Source organism: Hypanus sabinus, chromosome 7 (genome assembly GCF_030144855.1).
Source record: "Hypanus sabinus isolate sHypSab1 chromosome 7, sHypSab1.hap1, whole genome shotgun sequence".
NCBI classification, from domain to species: Eukaryota; Metazoa; Chordata; class Chondrichthyes; order Myliobatiformes; family Dasyatidae; genus Hypanus; species Hypanus sabinus.
In genome coordinates, this window is record NC_082712.1 from 62,354,806 (window position 1) to 62,372,317 (window position 17,512).

At 44.6% G+C, this 17,512-nt stretch overlaps 1 protein-coding gene across 1 annotated transcript in view; it reads left to right on the plus strand.

Annotated features, from left to right (window-relative positions):
- The window catches only part of musk (muscle, skeletal, receptor tyrosine kinase), a 257,472-nt gene that overhangs the window by 182,750 nt on the left and 57,210 nt on the right, over positions 1 to 17,512 (plus strand). The gene's annotated exons all lie outside the window — the stretch shown is intronic.

Sequence of the window (17,512 nt, forward strand, 5' to 3'; positions counted from 1 at the left end):
GGCCAATGCTTTACAAAGTCACTGGAAAGGAACCTGTTGCCATGGAAGTATTTCCTGTCCTAGTTACTTTAAGCTTGAAATCAACCCTCATAAATTTTGCTCTTAACAAGCAGCCAATTCTGGCTCTGCAAAGTACTAGCTTTAGCATCACAGCTTAACCTTAAATTGGTAACACATTTTACAGCAGTTCTGAAGGTAGGTTTTGACCCACGAGCAGGAAGCTTTTGATGCTCTTGGTATTGAAAGGTTTAAAGTCCAATGAAGTTTTACAGCTCAAGAAAAGATAATGACAACTTGGATTTAAGTCTAGCATTTAACATACTACTAGGTACTTCAGAGTCACATTTTCATGCTAGTTTTTGATGTCAATCCACGTGAAGAGATAATAGAACAAGTGGCTAAATGCTTGTTCGAAGAAATGTGTTTTAAATTGAAACTGAGCAAAAGGGAGAATGAGGAAGTGAATTTCTGAAAGTCACTTGAAAGCATGGACACTGATGTTGGAGCAATTGACATTCAAAGGAAGGAATTCATGGGGCACAAATCTTGGTGGAGGTTACTAAACTAATAAGAGTTAAGATTATGGAGGTAACTAGAAATACTTTTATAGGTTCAAGTTATTGCTAAGTTGGGGTCACTGTAGATTATTGAGCACAGGACGAATAGGTAAATGTGACTTGGTGCAGGTTAGGACTAGGGCTACAACGTTTTCCATTAGTTCATGTTCATACAGGATGGAAAGCTTCCAATGCTCACGTGAAGGAAACAAAGATGTTGTATGAGTTTCAGTAACAGACACACTGAGGCAAGTGTGGGATAAGTCACAGAACCAAGATGGGAAAAGGACATGGTGGCACTGAAGACAATGTAGGTTAGAAAGCTTAGGCTAAACAGACGAGTTCAGTCTCAGACAAAGACTTGTGAGAGGTGTCGAACTAGTAACCAGCAAATGGAGTTTGTGGGCCAGGGAACTTGTGGGGGGGGGGGGGTGGGGGCAGACTAAACATAATGGCTTCTGCTTTCCTGCAACTTAATGGAGAGATTTCTGCTCACTTAGCCCAAGACTAAATCACTTACCAAATCAGAGGTAGAAAAGAGGTGGTGAGATGTGGGCTGGCATCATCAATGTACAAATAGGAACTTCCAATGATGTTGTCAAGGGCAACCTTTCTGGGTTTGATGAGCCAAGTTCTGTTTACGTATCAGTCACATGTTCACGATGGGCGTGCTTTGCCGTATCCCAGGACTAGTAGAGGGTGACACTGGCACTAAAAAGAGCAGTCTTAAATATGAATTTGGTAATGCCTATCCCAAGGAGCTGGATCAATAAGTACTTATAAGGCAAATTTTTGATCCACAGTGGAGTCAAGAATTACAGTGAGTGAGAAGGCAAGGGATGACATGACCAGGATTAGATCAGTTAGAACCATAGAACTTTACAGCACAGAAACAGGTCTTTTGGCCCTTCTTGGCTGTGCCAAACCATTTTTCTGCCTAGTCCCACTGACCTTATTGTGATCTTATTGAATAACAGAAAATTCAAAAGGCACGAAATCATCACCCTTGCTCCCATTTCTTATACTTTTCTGAAAAGAGACATCTCTGATGGAAGGAGTGTCTTTAGTAAACTCTCCCAAGTCCCTCAGGCAACTATTAAAGCCTGGGAAATAGAGATGAGAAAGTAAGTTGAGAAGACGCCACAATGGGATATAGGGAGGTTGAGTGACTGGACAAGGATCTAGAGAACTCAAATGTGGGGAAATAAAAGAAGCCAGCTAAATGGCATGAGATTGCAGAGCTCAGAGATGCAGAGAGATCTGGATATCCTTGTGTATAATGGACAGAAGGTTAGCACGCAGGTGTAACAAGTTATTAGGAAAACTAGCAGCATACTTTTCATTGCTGGAGAATGGAATAGAAAAATAGGGGATTTTGCTTTGGTTATGTTGTAATGTGAGTATTATTAAAAGTAAGTTATACTAATTGGGAAGCTGTTGGGAGCAAGAGGCAGGATCCTGGGTTGGCAGACAGACAGACTGACATACTTTATTGATCCCGAGGAAAACTGGTTTCGTTACAGTCGCACCAACCAAGAATAGTAGAAATATAGCAATATAAAACCATAAATAATTAAATAATAATAAGTAAATTATTCCAAGTGGAAATAAGCCAAAACCAGCTCAGGGTGTCTGACACTCCAAGGGAGGAGCTGTAAAGTTTGATGGCCACAGGCAGGAATGACTTCCTATGACGCTCAGTGTTGCATCTCGGTGGAATGAGTCTCCAGCTGAATGTACTCCTGTGCCTAACCAGTACATTATGGAGTGGATGGGAGTCATTGTCCAAGATGGCATGCAACTTGGACAGCATCCTCTTTTCAGACACCACCGTCAGAGAGTCTGGTTCCACCCCCACAACATCACTGGCCTTACGAATGAGTTTGTTGATTCTGTTGGTGTCTGCTACCCTCAGCCTGCTGCCCCAGCACACAACAGCAAACATGATAGCACTGGCCACCACAGCTTCGTAGAACATCCTCAGCATCATCCGGCAGATGTTAAGGGACCTCAGTCTCGTCAGGAAGTAGAGACGACTCTGACCCTTCTTGTAGATAGCCTCAGTGTTCTTTGAGCAGTCCATTTTATTGTCAATTGTTTTATTTATTTATTGGTGGGGTCTTTACTTCCACTCTTTTTACTCCCAGTATGCATTGTATATAGTTCCTCTACCCATGCCGTACGAGGTACCTGGAAGCCTCTGTATTGTACATATCATTTGCCATCCCCGATAAAGATGTTCTTTTGGCCATCAAGTTGTTGAGTGGTTTGTTTGTAAAGTAGAAGTCACCACATATTTTTGGCAATGAGGTAAACTGGTTTTGTGGATGGGTCAGCCCCGTTTTCGATCAGGAGCTGTGAGCGGGCGAGGAGCCTCGTGTTCGGATGGTTGCGTTTGGAACGGTCGGTGCGTTCGACGAGCAAATCGAGGAGTGGCCGGAGTATGAGGAAAGGTTGGTCCACTTTTTCTGTGCCAATGGAATTACTGAGGAGGCTACGAAGCGCTCTATTCTCCTGAGTGTATGTGGGGCAAAGATGTACAAGCTGATACGGAACTTAGCTACGCTGCGGAAACTGGGAGATATTCCATAAGACGAACTGGTCAAGCTCGTGGGGAACCACCACAATCCGAAGGCTTCGGTGATAGTCCAGCAATTCAAGTTTCACAGCCATGTCGGGAAGCCAGGTCAGTCTGTGGGCGATTTTGTGGCCGAGCTTCGGCAGCTATCAGAGCATTGCGATTTCGGAGCCGTGTTGGATGACGTGCTCCATGATAGATTAGTATGCGGCATTAATAATGACGCCGTACAACGCCGCTTGTTGGGGGAAACCCCACTGTTGACTTTCAAGAAAGCCCTAGAGATTGCCCAAGGCATGGAATTGGCTGCTGATAATGCCAAGGATATACAGAAAGGACATGGGGGGGGGGGGGGGGGTCGCAGTCGGCAGCAGTGCTCCAAGTCAGGAGGGAGACTGGTAGACAGGAAAAGCGGGTGGAATGTTTTCAGTGTGGAGGAACGCACTATGCAAATGTTTGTAAATTCAAAGATACTGTCTGCCATGCTTGTAGCAAGAAGGGACATTTAGTTCAAAAGTGCAGGAGCATAAAGGGTAAGGTTAAGCCTGGGCAGGGGAAAGCTCAGCAGGCTCAGGCAGCCTCACACCGCCTAGGAGAAGCAGATGGAGAGGCAGCGTGTGTCTACAACATGCTTGGGGTGGAAACGGATGAGGGACCACCTGAACCATATTATGTCACAGTCACTGTCAAGGGAAAGGACATAAAGTTCAAGATTGATTCAGGGGCTACTGCATGAGTCATTAGTGAAGAGGCCTACAGGAGGACATGGGGATCCAACCTGCCTCCCATCAGACCGTCTAAGCTCCAACTCAGGACCTATATGGGGCAACCCAAACCTCATTTAGGGTTGTTATATGTGGATATTTTGGCCGGGGGCCAGAAGGCTGAAGCCAGGCTGGTGATAGCTAAGGGCAGTGGGCCCAGTCTTTTGGGCCACGACTGGCTTCGCAACATCCGGCTCAACTGGCATGAATTTAAATATGCACACATGATGGAAGAGCATGAGGTGCAACGTGCAGATGAAGTCGCCGATGCAATGTGAGTGACAGACGTAGTCCGGACACATTTGAGAGTGAGCTCGCAGTGCAGCTTGCGGCTCTTCAGCCTATTACAGGAGCAATTGAAGTTACCCCCTCGGCACTGAAAGCCGGCACGCCAGCAGTTACCCTGCTCTTGTACCACCTGCCCAGTTACAGCAGGGTGCATCTCAGCCTGATGATCCCGCTAACAGGAACCTGTATGTGAAGCCAATCATAACAGTAGCAAATGGTGCATCCGCAAACAATGTGAGAACAGAGCCTCCAGGACCACCAGACAAGCATTCAGAAAGCACTCTAAATGATTTGACAAAGAAAGTAGAATTTTCTGGAGGCTGTGGCCCCCTGAGAATCCATGAGGTGCCTTTTAACTCTATGCTGAGTGGAGGATTCCTTGGCCTGAGTATTCGTGGTATTGAAGAGAACAGCCATTCAAGAAAAGAAAAGCTGCTCCAGGAGAATGAATGTGTCATCAAAATCAATGACTGTGATTTAACAGACAAGACCTTTGTTCAAGCACAAAAGGTTTTCCAAAACGCATTGCGATTTCCTGCTGTTGAACTCCAGATAGTTCCAAGTTATAACAAGGAACTCTATGAAAAATTTGCAATTGGGTCTATTCTGAGCCACGGTCGTTTAAAAACCAAAGTTCCTTCTTCAGTGCATTCCAAGCTGGGTAGCAAACCTGCAGATGCCGCTTATCCCAATAATGCTGAGAATAGCTTGCCACCGATTTCAAAGAAGCTCAGTAGTCCAAAACAGTTAAGGAGCAATGACCACTTAAAGCATACCAGGAAAGCATGTCCACCCGTGACTTTGTTAGAGGGAGAGACACTGGCAGAGGAGGCAGAGTCCACCGAAGAGGATGGACATTCTCACGCAGACATACAGACCCCTCTCACACCCCCAACACCCAAAACATCCTCACCAGCGGTGCCTGCTGGGTCACTGGCGGGTAGTATGTAGATCACAGCACCCTTGCAAACCTCCTGACAGACTGAATCTTTGATTGGATAGTTTCTTTTGTTGCTAGATTGAATGTTGAATTTGCCATGTTTTTTTAGGTGTTTTTGTATTGGTAACCTGTTGCTAATGATACCGCTCTTTTTATTTCCCAGTTCTTCTATATTTGGGGAATGTTGGATTTTAAAGGGGGAGAAGTGTTGTAATGTGAGTATTATTAAAAGTAAGTTAATACTAATCGGGAAGCTGTTGGTAGCAAGAGGCGGGATCCGGGGTTGGCGGGGTCTTTAATTCTGCTCTTTTACTCCCAGTATGCATTGTATATAGTTCCTTCACCCATGCCGCACGAGGTACCTGGAAGCCTCTGTATTGTAAATATCATTTGCCATCCCAGATAAAGATGTTCTTTTGGTCGTCAAGTTGTCGAGTGGTCTTTTTGTAAAGTAGAAGTTACCACAGGTTATTTTGGGTATCAGTGGAACCACTTCTGGAATTCTATGTACTGTATAGGCCTTCCTATTTAAAGAAGGATATAAATGTGCTCAAAGCAATTGAGAGGAGGTTTCCTGGATTAATGGACAGAATGAACACGTTGTCTTATGAGGAAAGGTTAAACAAACTAGGTTTGCATCTGCTGGAGTTTAGAAGATCCTGAGGTCTTTTAACAGAGTAGAGATGGAGATGTTTCCTCTTACAGGCAAATCCAGAGCTAAGAGTCACCTTTTTAAAATAAAGGATTGCCAGTTGATGATAGAGATGAGACAAAAAATGGTTTCTCTCTGAAGGTCAAACTTGAACATTTCTTCCTCAAAATGTGGTGAAAGTAGAGCCTTTATATCCTTTTAAGGCAGAATTTGATGAATACTTGATAAGCAAGGGGTGGAATGTTACCTTATATAGGAAGAAATGTCAATTTGAGAGTTGTAGACAGAACAACTATAATCTTGTTGAATGACACAAAAGACACAAGGAGTGAAAGGCCTACTGCTGCTAAATGTTTATTTCCTTACATTTAGCAATCAAAAATACATAACAACAAAAACAATCTTCATCAAGGTTTCGTGTTGCATAAGTTAGCATAAAGAAGTATAACACAATCTATATCACTTGGACTATTTAAAAATGAGGTAGATAAACATTTCAAAGATTAGGAAATCAAGAGCTATTGAAAACAAGCTAGCAGAGAAATTGGGACAGATCTGCCATAATCACATTCATAGACAGGGCAGGCTTGAGGGTCGAGGAGCCAACTCCTGCTCCAATTTCCTGGTTTTCTGGTAAGCTTCAGATCAATCAGTACTCAGTAGATCTAGAGCATAGAAATTGTCTTTGGTTGCATGTGCCAAATGTAAGATACATTGTGGGTTGCTTCTGAAATTCTGGAGTTCTGTTCAGTTGACTTCAATGGATACCTTAAGCTGAGTACTGCAGCAGATCCTACACTACTGCTCACAAAGTCAAACCGGTGGAGGGACTCAGGGCAATTGGCATCTGACAAAAGAGATTCAGAAAGGGGGAAGATGTAGGGAAATGGGGGATATGTGGGCTAGCAGCTGAACGATGGAACCTGATGATGGTTGGAGTCAGTGGAGGAGAAGGGAAGGGATGAAAAAGGTGCAGAAAGGTAGAAAAAACCTGGTTGGAGAGGTGGAGTCGGAAAGGACATGATCAGTGATGGTTTCCTAAGGGTTGCCATTGGGCTGCAGGATATCCAAGCAGAGAATGAGGTGTTGTTCTTCCCTTTTCTGTTTGTCCTCACCATGGCAGTAGAGAAGGACAAGGACAGACAGACAGTCAGTGAAGTATTGGGAAAAGGAAGTAAAATGGCATGCAGCTGAGAGCTCAGGGTGATCATTGCAGACGGAGAGCAGTCACCTAGTCTATACTTGGTCTAGACTAACAGGAGGCCTCATCTTGAAAACCAAATAGAATAGACCAGGTTGAGGAGGGGCACGTGAATCTTTGCTATGGCTATTCAGATCCTTAGGTGGTGGTGAGGGAGGACGTGAAGAAGCAAGATTTGTACGTCCTACTGTTACAGGGAAAAAAGGACAGGGATAGAGAGAGATGGGTGGGTGGATCAGGAAGTTACAGAGAGAGAGCAGTCCCAGCTGAAAGCAGAAAAGGGAGAAGAGGGAAAGTTGTGGCTGGTGGTGAGATCCTGGTAGAGCTGGCAGAATTGGTAAAGTATTATCCACTGTAAGCAAAGGCTAGTGGGGTGAACGGAGAAGATCAAAAAAACCCTATCTCTGTTCTGTCTGGGGAGACTGGGAGGTGGGTGTGGGGATAAGTGGGAAATGTGTGAGAACTCTATCAACTGTGGCAGAAGGGGAGTCAAATTTCCTGAAGAAAGACATTTCAGAAGTTCTTGAGTAGAAAGCTTCACCTTGAGAACAAACGTGGTGGTGGTGGATAAAGTGACAAAATGGTATGGCATTCTTACAAAGTAGCTGCAAGAGTCTGTGGGTTTCTAATAGATACCTGTGGCTAGATTGTGTCCTGAGATGAAGACAGAATGATTCAGGAAAGGAAGGGAACCCTCAGGGGGGATTTCCATTTCTTGGGATTCAACAATACTAAAATACAAAGAACAATAACATTGTGAAAAATCTAAAGTAGAACAGGAAATGCTGAAAATGTTCCACAGGTCAGGCAGTTTCTGTGGAGAGGGAATCAGTCAGTGGAATCAAGAATGGTTGGAGTATAACTTTCTCTGTGATAAACAACTTGATTTTTTGCAACTTTTCCCAATTCTGAAACGTAGTTTTTGCCGCCTTGCTTTAACGATTGTGCCAGAAAATAGCATGAGTTATATCTTTATAAACAATTCTTCATTGTTACTGCACTACCACAATGCCCAGACTTCAAACGTTCTTAACTGGCTGCAAAATACTGTGGGATGTTCCAAAAGGTTCAGGTTCAACAAAAATGCTGTCTATGTGTTATTCTGACTTTTTTTTAACATCTTCTAACTGGATTGAATAACAATTCATGTTGGAAGGCATACAGGTTTGTCTAGTATAGCAACACATGAAGAAGAGACATCCAGCTGAACTTTTGTTGTCTGACTCATGCAGAATTTTTGGCAGATCTACAGCTCATGGAATCATGCAGCAGAGAAAATGGAGACTGAACTTATTAGTGTACTGTGTACTGGATCTTTGAAGGAACACCCCCCCCCCCCCCCGTTCCCCATTGCCTTACAAGCACCATTGTTCCTTAAAGCCAACTAGAGAATGGTGGGTTCAATTAAAGTATGAAGCATTGACAGAAGGATTGTGAGCAAGAAATCGGGCTGAAGACTAGTGTTGGTTTGCATTGAGCCAAGTTACAGACTGCCCAAATTGAGATGCATTTTAAATAACCTGATGGAAATGCTGAGCTGACTGTATAAAACAAAACAAATCAAAGATTCTCTGTAAGTCAAAATATTTAGTTTGTACAGACGTGTTTAGGGAAAAGCAGTTTCCAGTGCTAGGAGAATGATTCACCAGTGATTTTGGTGGGAGGACAGAGGGAAGTTAAATTTAGATGCAGTGAATTCCTGTGATCTGGACTGCATTCCCTGAAAGATCAGTGAACGCGGATTCAAGGGGAACTTTCATAAGTAGAACTATGACATTGTTGCCATCACAGAGGCAAGGATGTCTCAGAGGCGGGAATGGTTGCTGAGTACGCCAGGCTTTAGATGTTTCTAAAAGGACAGGGAGGGAGGCAAAAGAGGCAGGGGCATGGCATTGCTAATCAGGGATAGTGTCATGGCTTCAGAAAAGAAGGAAGTCATGGAGGGATTGTCTACTGAGTAAGGGTGGAAGTCAGAAACAGGAAGGGGACAATAACTCCACTGGATGTTTTTTTATAAGCCCCACAGTATTAACAGGGACATCAAATAACAGATAGGGAGACAATTTCTGGAGTGGTGCAATAATAATAGGGTTGTTGTGATGGGAGATTTTGACTGGCATCTCCTTAGAGCAAGGGGTTTAGAAGGGGTGGAGTTTGATAGGCATGTTCAGGAAGGTTTCCTGATGCAATATATAGATAAGCCAGCTAGTGGAGAGGATGCACTTGATGTGGTACGAATCTGGTCAAATGTCAGATCTTTTGGTGGGAGAGCATTTTGGAGGTGCTGACCACAACTCTATCTCCTTCACCATAGTGCTGGAGAGGGATAGGAGCAGACAATTTGGGAAAGCATTCAATTGGGGTAGGGTGAAATATAATGCTATCAGGCAGGAACTTGGAAGCATAAATTGGGAACAGATGTTCTCAGGGAAATGTATGGCAGAAATGTAGCAAATGTTCAGGGAATATTTTCATGGCATTCTGCATAAGTATGTTCCATGGAGGCAGGGAAAGGATGGTAGGATAAAAGAACCATGGGTACAAATGATGTGGAAGATCTAGCTAAGAAGAAAAGAAAAGCTTACAAAAGGTTCAAGAAACAAGGTACTGACAGAGTTCTAGAAAATTACAGGTTTGCCAGGAAGGAGCTTAAGAATGAAATTAGGAGAACTAGAAAGGGTCATGAGAAGACCTTGGTGAGCAAGATTAAGGAAATCCCCAAGGCATTCTACAAGTATGTGAAGAGCAAGTGGATAAGCTGTGTGAGAATAGGACCAATCAGGTGCGATAGTGGAAATGTGTGCATGGAATCGGAGGAGGTACTGGAGGTACTTAATGAATACTTTGTTTCAGTATTCACCATAGAAAAGGACCTTGGCACTTGTGGGGATGACTTACAGTGGACTGAAACACTTGAGCATATGACATTAAGAAAGAGGATGTTTCTGGAGCTTTTGAAAAACATTAAGTTAGATAAGTCACCGGGACAGGACAAGTTATACACCAAGCTACTGTGTGAAATGAGGGAGGAGATTGCTGAGCTTTGAGCGATAATCTTTGCATCATCAAAATGGATGGAAAAAGGATTGGAGGGTTGCAAATGTTGTTTCCTTGTTCAAGAAAGGGAGTAGAGATATTCCAGGAAATTAGGAGACTTACTTCAGTTGTGGGCAAGTTGTTGGAGAATATCCTGAGAGGCAGGATTTATGAGGAGATTTGGAGGGACATCATCTGATTAGGGATAGTCAGCATGGCTTTGTCAAGGGCAGGTCATGCCTTACAAATCTGATTGAATTCTTTGAGGATGTAGCAAAACCCATTGATGAAGGTATAGCAGTGGATGTAGTGCATATGGATTTCAGTAAGGCATTTGATAAGATTTGCCATGCAAGGCTCCTTCAGAAAGTAAGGAGGTAAAGGATCCAAGGAGACCTTGCTTTGTGGATCTAGAATTGGCTTGCCCACAGAAAGCAAAGGATGGTTGTAGATGGTTAGTACTCTACATGGAAGTCAGTGACCAGTGGTCTTCTGCAGGGGTCTGTTCTGGGACCCCTCCTCTTTGTGATTTTTATAAATAACCTGAATGAAAAGGTAGAAGGGTGGGTTAGTAAGTTTATTGACGACACAAAGGTTGGGGGGGGGGGGTGTCGTGGATAGTGTGAAGTACCAGATAAGTGTGAAATGGTTCATTTTGGTAGATCAAATATGATGGCAGAATATAGTATTAATGGTAAGAGCAGCATGAAGGGTCAGAGAGATATTGGGGTCAGTGACCATAGGAGACTCAAAGCTGCTGTGCAGGTTGACAGTGTTAGGAAGGCATAGGGTGTGTTGGCATTCATCAACAGTGGGATTGAGTTCAAGAGCTGTGAAGTAATGTTATAGCTATATAAGACTTTGGTCAGACCCCACTTGGAGTACTATGTTCAGTTCTGGAAGGACGTGGATACTATAGAAAGAGCACAGAGGAAATTTGCAAGGATGTTGCCTGGATTGGGGAGCATGTCTTATGAGAATAGGTTGAGCGAACTTGGCCTTTTCTCCTTGGAGCAACGGAGGAAGAGAGGTGACCTGATAGAGGTGTATAAGATGATGAGGGTCATTGATCATGTGGATAACCGGAGGCTTTTTCCCCAGGGCTGAAAGGGCTAACTTAAGAAGGCATAGTTTTAGGGTGCTTGGAAATAGGTACTGGGGGATGTCAGGGGTAAGTTTGTCACACAGAGAAATGTGTGGTGGGTGCATGGAATGCACTGCCGGCAGTGGTGATGGAGGCTGATAGGATAGAGTCTTTTAAGAGACTCTTAGATAGGTACATGAAGCCTAGGAAAATAAAGCGTTATGTGGTAGGGTAACTCTAGAGAATTTCTAGAGTAGGTGACATGGTCAGCACAACATTGTGGGCCAAAGGGCCTGTAACATGCTGTAGTTTTCTGTGTTCTATGCTTAGCAAAATTCAGTATATCTGTGGCAATGATATACAACTTAAGCATAAATTATAGTTAAGGTGTGTACAGCAGGGCAGAATTAGTGACTCCTTTTTGAAAATAATGTGCCTGGAAACTCAACTCAGACATATTTTTCTCAACATCATACAACTGAACATCAAGTGGTTTGCTATATTGACCTTTTGCAGGTCACCTCTCGGCACTGCAGAAATTTGACTGGCTACATCCAGAATTTTCAAGGCTCTTAGCAACTCATGTTCTCAATATTATTTTTATTTGCAGTTTGTCTTCCTTTGCACATTGGTGTTTGTCAGTTTCTGTTCATGTACAATTTTTCAAAAAATTCTATTATATTTCTTTATTTTTTCTTGTAAATGTCAGCAAGTAAACCAATCTCAAGATTGTATACTTTAAAAATACATTTACTTTAAACTTTAAGCTAATGCTGTCATTCCATATGGAACACTGCCTAGGAAGATTGTAGGACAACCTTCACAACATCTTCTCAAGAGTGTCCATTGGAGACCACACAAGCTGCTCTTCCCATTGAACTGCTAACCGGGACCCCACCTAGGCAATTTCACTCCTCAAGCATATCCTGTCCCCTGCTCTGCCAGAAACTACCACCCACCTAACTAGCCAGTTACAGAGATGACTTACAATCCCAAGGCTTTTTAAACACAATAGAATTCTGAGCTTAGTGGCTGTGTTATATGAAGCAGTGTCCTTGACCGCTTTGGTGAGAACCAACCATCCACACAGAGATTAGGTGATCAGTTGAAAGACCTCTTGATGGCACTGGGCAGAAGTGTGTTGGTCTCCAGTGGGACATTGGTCTCTGAGCCGGGGGGAGGGGTGGGACATTGGTCTCTGAGCTGGGGGGAGGGGTGGGACGTTGGTCTCTGAGCGGGGGAGTGGGACATTGGTCTCTGGGCCGGGGGTAGGGGTGGGACGTTGGTCTCTGATTAGGGGGGGTGGGACATTGGTCTCTGGGCCGGGGGTAGGGGTGGGACATTGGTCTCTGAGCTGGGGGGAGGGGTGGGACGTTGGTCTCTGAGCGGGGGAGTGGGACATTGGTCTCTGGGCCGGGGGTAGGGGTGGGACATTGGTCTCTGAGCTGGGGGTAGGGGTGGGACGTTGGTCTCTGAGCGGGGGAGTGGGACATTGGTCTCTAGGCCGGGGGTAGGGGTGGGACGTTGGTCTCTGAGCAGGGGGGGTGGGACATTGGTCTCTGGGCTGGGGGTAGGGGTGGGACGTTGGTCTCTGAGCAGGGGGGGTGGGACATTGGTCTCTGGGCCGGGGGTAGGGGTGGGACGTTGGTCTCTGATTAGGGGGGGTGGGACATTGGTCTCTGGGCCGGGGGGGGGGGGACATTGGTTTCTGGGCCGGGGGAAACATTGGTCTCTGAGCTGGGGGGGTGGGATGTTGGTGTCTGGGCCAGGGGAGGGACATTGGTTTCTGGGCTGAGGGGACAATGGTCTCTGAGCTGTGGGGGTGGACGTTGATCTCTGGGCCGGGGGAGACATTGGTCTCTGAGCTGGGGGGGGATGTTGATCTCTGGGCTGGGGGGGGGACATTGGTTTCTAGGCTGAGGGGACATCGGTCTTTAAGCTGTGGGGGGGGATGTTGATCTGTGAGCTGCGGGGGTGGACGTTGATCTCTGGGCCGGGGGTTGTTGGTCTCTGAGTGGGGGGAGGGGGAGGAACGTTGGTCACAGGGCCGGGGGGGGGCATTAATCTCTGGGCCGGTGGGGGGGAGGGGGACATTGGTCTCAGGGCTGGAGGGATGGTGGGCACTGAGCTGGGAGAGGTTCCATTTCCACTCGAGCATCCATATTAATATGAGAAATCGGCTGTGTTAGATACTTGCTTTTTCTAGAGCTACCTGACAGTGACAATGGTTAGAATACTGCTCTCACCAGGGATGAAGTCGAAAATAAATTAAAACTAACGTCACAGCAATAGTCCAGTACAGATTTCTCAGCATATGAGGAACTTCATTGCTATGCAGGCCAAACCTGCTCACAAATTCTTGAAAGGCCAGCTGCCACATAACACATTCCAACGAGCTCTCAAAGCCATCAAGCACTGACATTGAGCTACAAGAAGGAGGTGGGAGGGAGAAGGGTTCAGATAGAGGATAGTATTTGGGAAGAGGATGGGATGAGAGAATAGGGGAAAAAAGTATAGAATTTGGAGAAAGCGAGAACAGAAGGCTGAAGAAGGGAAAGTGGGATAGAATTTGAAGGGAGGAAGAAAAGAAACAGATGGTGGGAGGGAGAAAGAGAAAGGAGGATAAGAAGAACCAATATGAAGGAATTGAGGAAGGAAACAGGGAGGGAAGAGGGAGAAAGGATGGAAAAGGGGAGAGAAGTGAAGGAAAGGTGAAAGAAGGGAGGAAGGGAGAAATGGAAGAGAGAGAAAAGGCGAATAGAAGAAGAGGGGAGAGAGGTGTTGGGAGAAAGAGGAGAGATAGAGAAAAGAAACAGGGAAAAAAGCAGAAGGAGGGGGAATGTGGCAAGGAAAGAGGAAGAAAAGTAGGGAAAGGAAGATGGGTAGAAAGAGGGAGAGAGGGAGCACAGAGTATTAGATATAACCCCTCCCTTATTTACAAGTTCTGACAACCCTACTGTGGAGGGCTAAGGAAAACAAGAGATGGATAGTTCAATCTAAGGATTGCCAGACGAGGAGTGAGTAAAAATCTAGAAGCTCAGGAGTATTAGAAGAACAATGCCAGCAGCAGTGTTTATTTGATCAGGTTTTGAGTGTGAAAGAGGAAGACTGACGAGGAAAGCACCGGAATTTTTTTTTAAATTGGAATTGTCAATGATAGAAGTGACAATGGAGCTTTTAGCAAGAGCTGATGAAATTGTTTCCATCTTGTAAATACCTAGTGGAAGGAAATTTCTACTCATCCAGTGCAGGATGTTGGCAAAGCTGTCTAAAAAAGCAGAGGGATTAGAGGAGATGAGAGAAGACTGGAAAGATAATCAAACAGGGTCAGGCCAACCTATTCAGCTGACTAGTATGAGAGGGTTGGATGGATTTGGATATTAGGAATACTTGCACTGATCTGTGCTACTGCTTTTAAAAGCTCTGCACTGTTCCTTAAACCATATATACAGTGAAAGGTGATTTTTAAAAAAGACCAAAGCTTGAGTATATCTTAATGGTCATACAAAGGGATGTCATAAAGTTCCTTGCCCTTTACACCTAGAAACATCTGTTTTTCTGGTTTTGATCCTAAATGGGATCAAATGTCAAAAAGATATGTTTACCACAAATGTCCCATTCTGCAGTTTGCTAGATGAAGTCAGATGTTCAATACAGCTTTAAAGACACCATATTTGGGTTGTTTCACTCTGGAGCAGTATGTTCCGACAGTTCCAAGTACTGACCTGGCATGTTAACTTTAAATACAGGCACAATTCACGTTCCTGTATCTTTTGACACACTTGTTATAATAATATTTATTGTGGAGTTATGGGAATTTGGAATCTGAATAAAATATGATGGCGTAATTCCACTCCATTATTGTGTGTGGCAGTTGGTAAATTATTGAACAAATATCCAGAGACCTGGACCACCATGAAGATGATGAAAATTCAAATCCCACTCTGTTTGGTGGGGAATATGAAATTAAGCAATTGAGTGGATTTGGAATTTAAAGTAAGGATGTTGTCAGCAAAGGAGACTGTGAAACTACAAGATTATTAAAAGGCCGAAAGTGTTTATGGAGATGATGTTTCCTATAGAGCAGGAGTTTAAGACCAGAAAGCACAGCCTCAGAATAGAGAGATGTCCATTTAAAATGGAGATGAGGAGGAATTTCATTAGCCAGGAGAGCGAGGAGATAATTGATCAGAGTTACAGGGAAGTAGTCACCCAGAAGTTGCAGGAGGCGGGCAGCAGGGTGACTGTCAGGAGGAATGGAAGTGTAAACAGGTAGTTAGAGCAGAGGACACCTGTGGCCAATCCTCTCAAAAATAAGTATACTGCTTTGGATACTTTTGTGAGAAATGACCTCCCAGGGAAATGCCATGGTGACCGGGTTACAGGTACCGAGCATGGGTCTGTGGTGCAGGAAGGAAAGAGAGAGAAGAAGGGAGCAGTAGTGATAGGGGACTCAATAGAGAGGAGATCAGACAGAAGGTTCTATGGATATGAATGGGACACCTGGGTAGTATGTTGCCTCCCAGGTGCCAGGGTCAGGGATGTCTTAGATCGTGTCCACAGCATTTTGGAGGGAAGGAAGAGCAGCCAGGTGTCTTGGTACATATTGATACCAATGACGTAGGAAGGAAAAGCAAAGGGGTCCTGAAAAGTGATTTTATGGAATTAGACCATAAGACAAAGGAGCAGAAGTTGGCCATTCGCCCCATCGAGTCTGCTTCGCCATTTCATCATGAGCTGATCCAATCTCTCCTTTAGTCCCATTCTCCACCTTCTCACCATAACCTTTGTTGCCCTGACTACTCAGATACCAATCAATCTCTGCCTGAAATACACCCAATGACCCGGCCTCCACTGCTGCCCGTGGCAACAAATTCCACAGATTCACCACCCTCTAGCTAAAATAAAATTTTCGCATCTCCATTCTGAATGAGCGCCCTGCAATCCTCAAGTCATGTCCTCTCGTACTAGACTCCCCACCATGGGAAACAATTTTGCCACATCCACTCTGTCCATGCCGTTCAACATTCAAAATGTTTCTATGAGGTCCCCCCCCATTCTTCTAAACTCCAAGGAGTACAGTCCAAGAGCAGTCAAACGTTCCTCATATGCTAACCCTCTCATTCCCGGAATCATTCTAGTGAATCTTCTCTGAACCCTCTCCAACGTCAGCACATCCTTTCTTAAATAAGGAGCCCAAAACTGCATACAGTATTCCAAGTGAGGTCTTACCAGTGCCTTATAGAGCCTCAACATCACATCTCTGCTCCTATCCTCTATTCCTCTAGAAATTAATGCCAACATTGCATTCGCCTTCCTCACCGCCGACTCAGCCTGGAGGATAACCTTAAGGGTATCCTGCACGAGGACTCCCAAGTCCCGTTGCATCTCAGAACTTTGAATTCTCTCCCCATTTAAATAATAGTCTTCCCGTTTATTTCTTCTACCAAAGTGCATGACCGTACACTTTCCAACATTGTAATTCATTTGCCACTTCTTTGTCCATTCCTCTAATCTATCCAATTCTCTCTGCAGACTCTCTGTTTCCTCAGCACTATGGGCCCCTCCACCTATCTTTGTATCATCAGCAAACTTAGCCACAAAGCGATCTATTCCATAATCCAAATTGTTGATATACAACGTAAAAAGAAGCGGCCCCAATACGGACCCCTGCAGAACACCACTGGTAACCGGCAGCCAACCAGAATGGGAAACCTTTATTCCCACTCTCTGTTTCCTGCCAATCAACCAACGCTCTATCCATGGATGTAACTTTCCCGTAATTCCATGGGCTCTTATCTCGTTTAGCAGCCTCATGTGCGGCACCTTGTCAAAGGCCTTCTGAAAATCCAAATACACAACATCCACTACATCTCCCTTGTCTAGCCTACTTGTAATTTCCTCAAAAAATTGCACTAGGTTTGTCAGGCAGGATTTTCCTTTAAGAAAACCATGCTGAGTTCTGCCTATCTTGTCATGTGCCTCAAGGTACTCCGTAACCTCATCCTTGACAATCGACTCCAACAACTTCCCAACCACTGATGTCAAGCTAACAGGTCTATAATTTCCTTTTTGCTTCCTTGCCCCCTTCTTAAATAGCGGAGTGACATTTGCAATCTTCCAGTCCTCCGGACCAGGCCAGAATCTATCGATTTTTGAAAGATCATTGCTAATGCCTCCGCAATCTCCACAGCTACTTCCTTCAGTGCACGAGGATACATTCCATCTGGTCCAGGAGATTTATCTACCCTTAGACTATTCAGCTTCCTGAGTACTTTCTCTGTTGTAATTGTGACTGCACATATTTCTCTTCCCTGACACCCTTGAATGTCTGGTATATTGCTGATGTCTTCCTCAGTGAAGACTGATGCAAAATACTCGTTCAGTTCCTCCGCCATCTCCTTATCTCCCA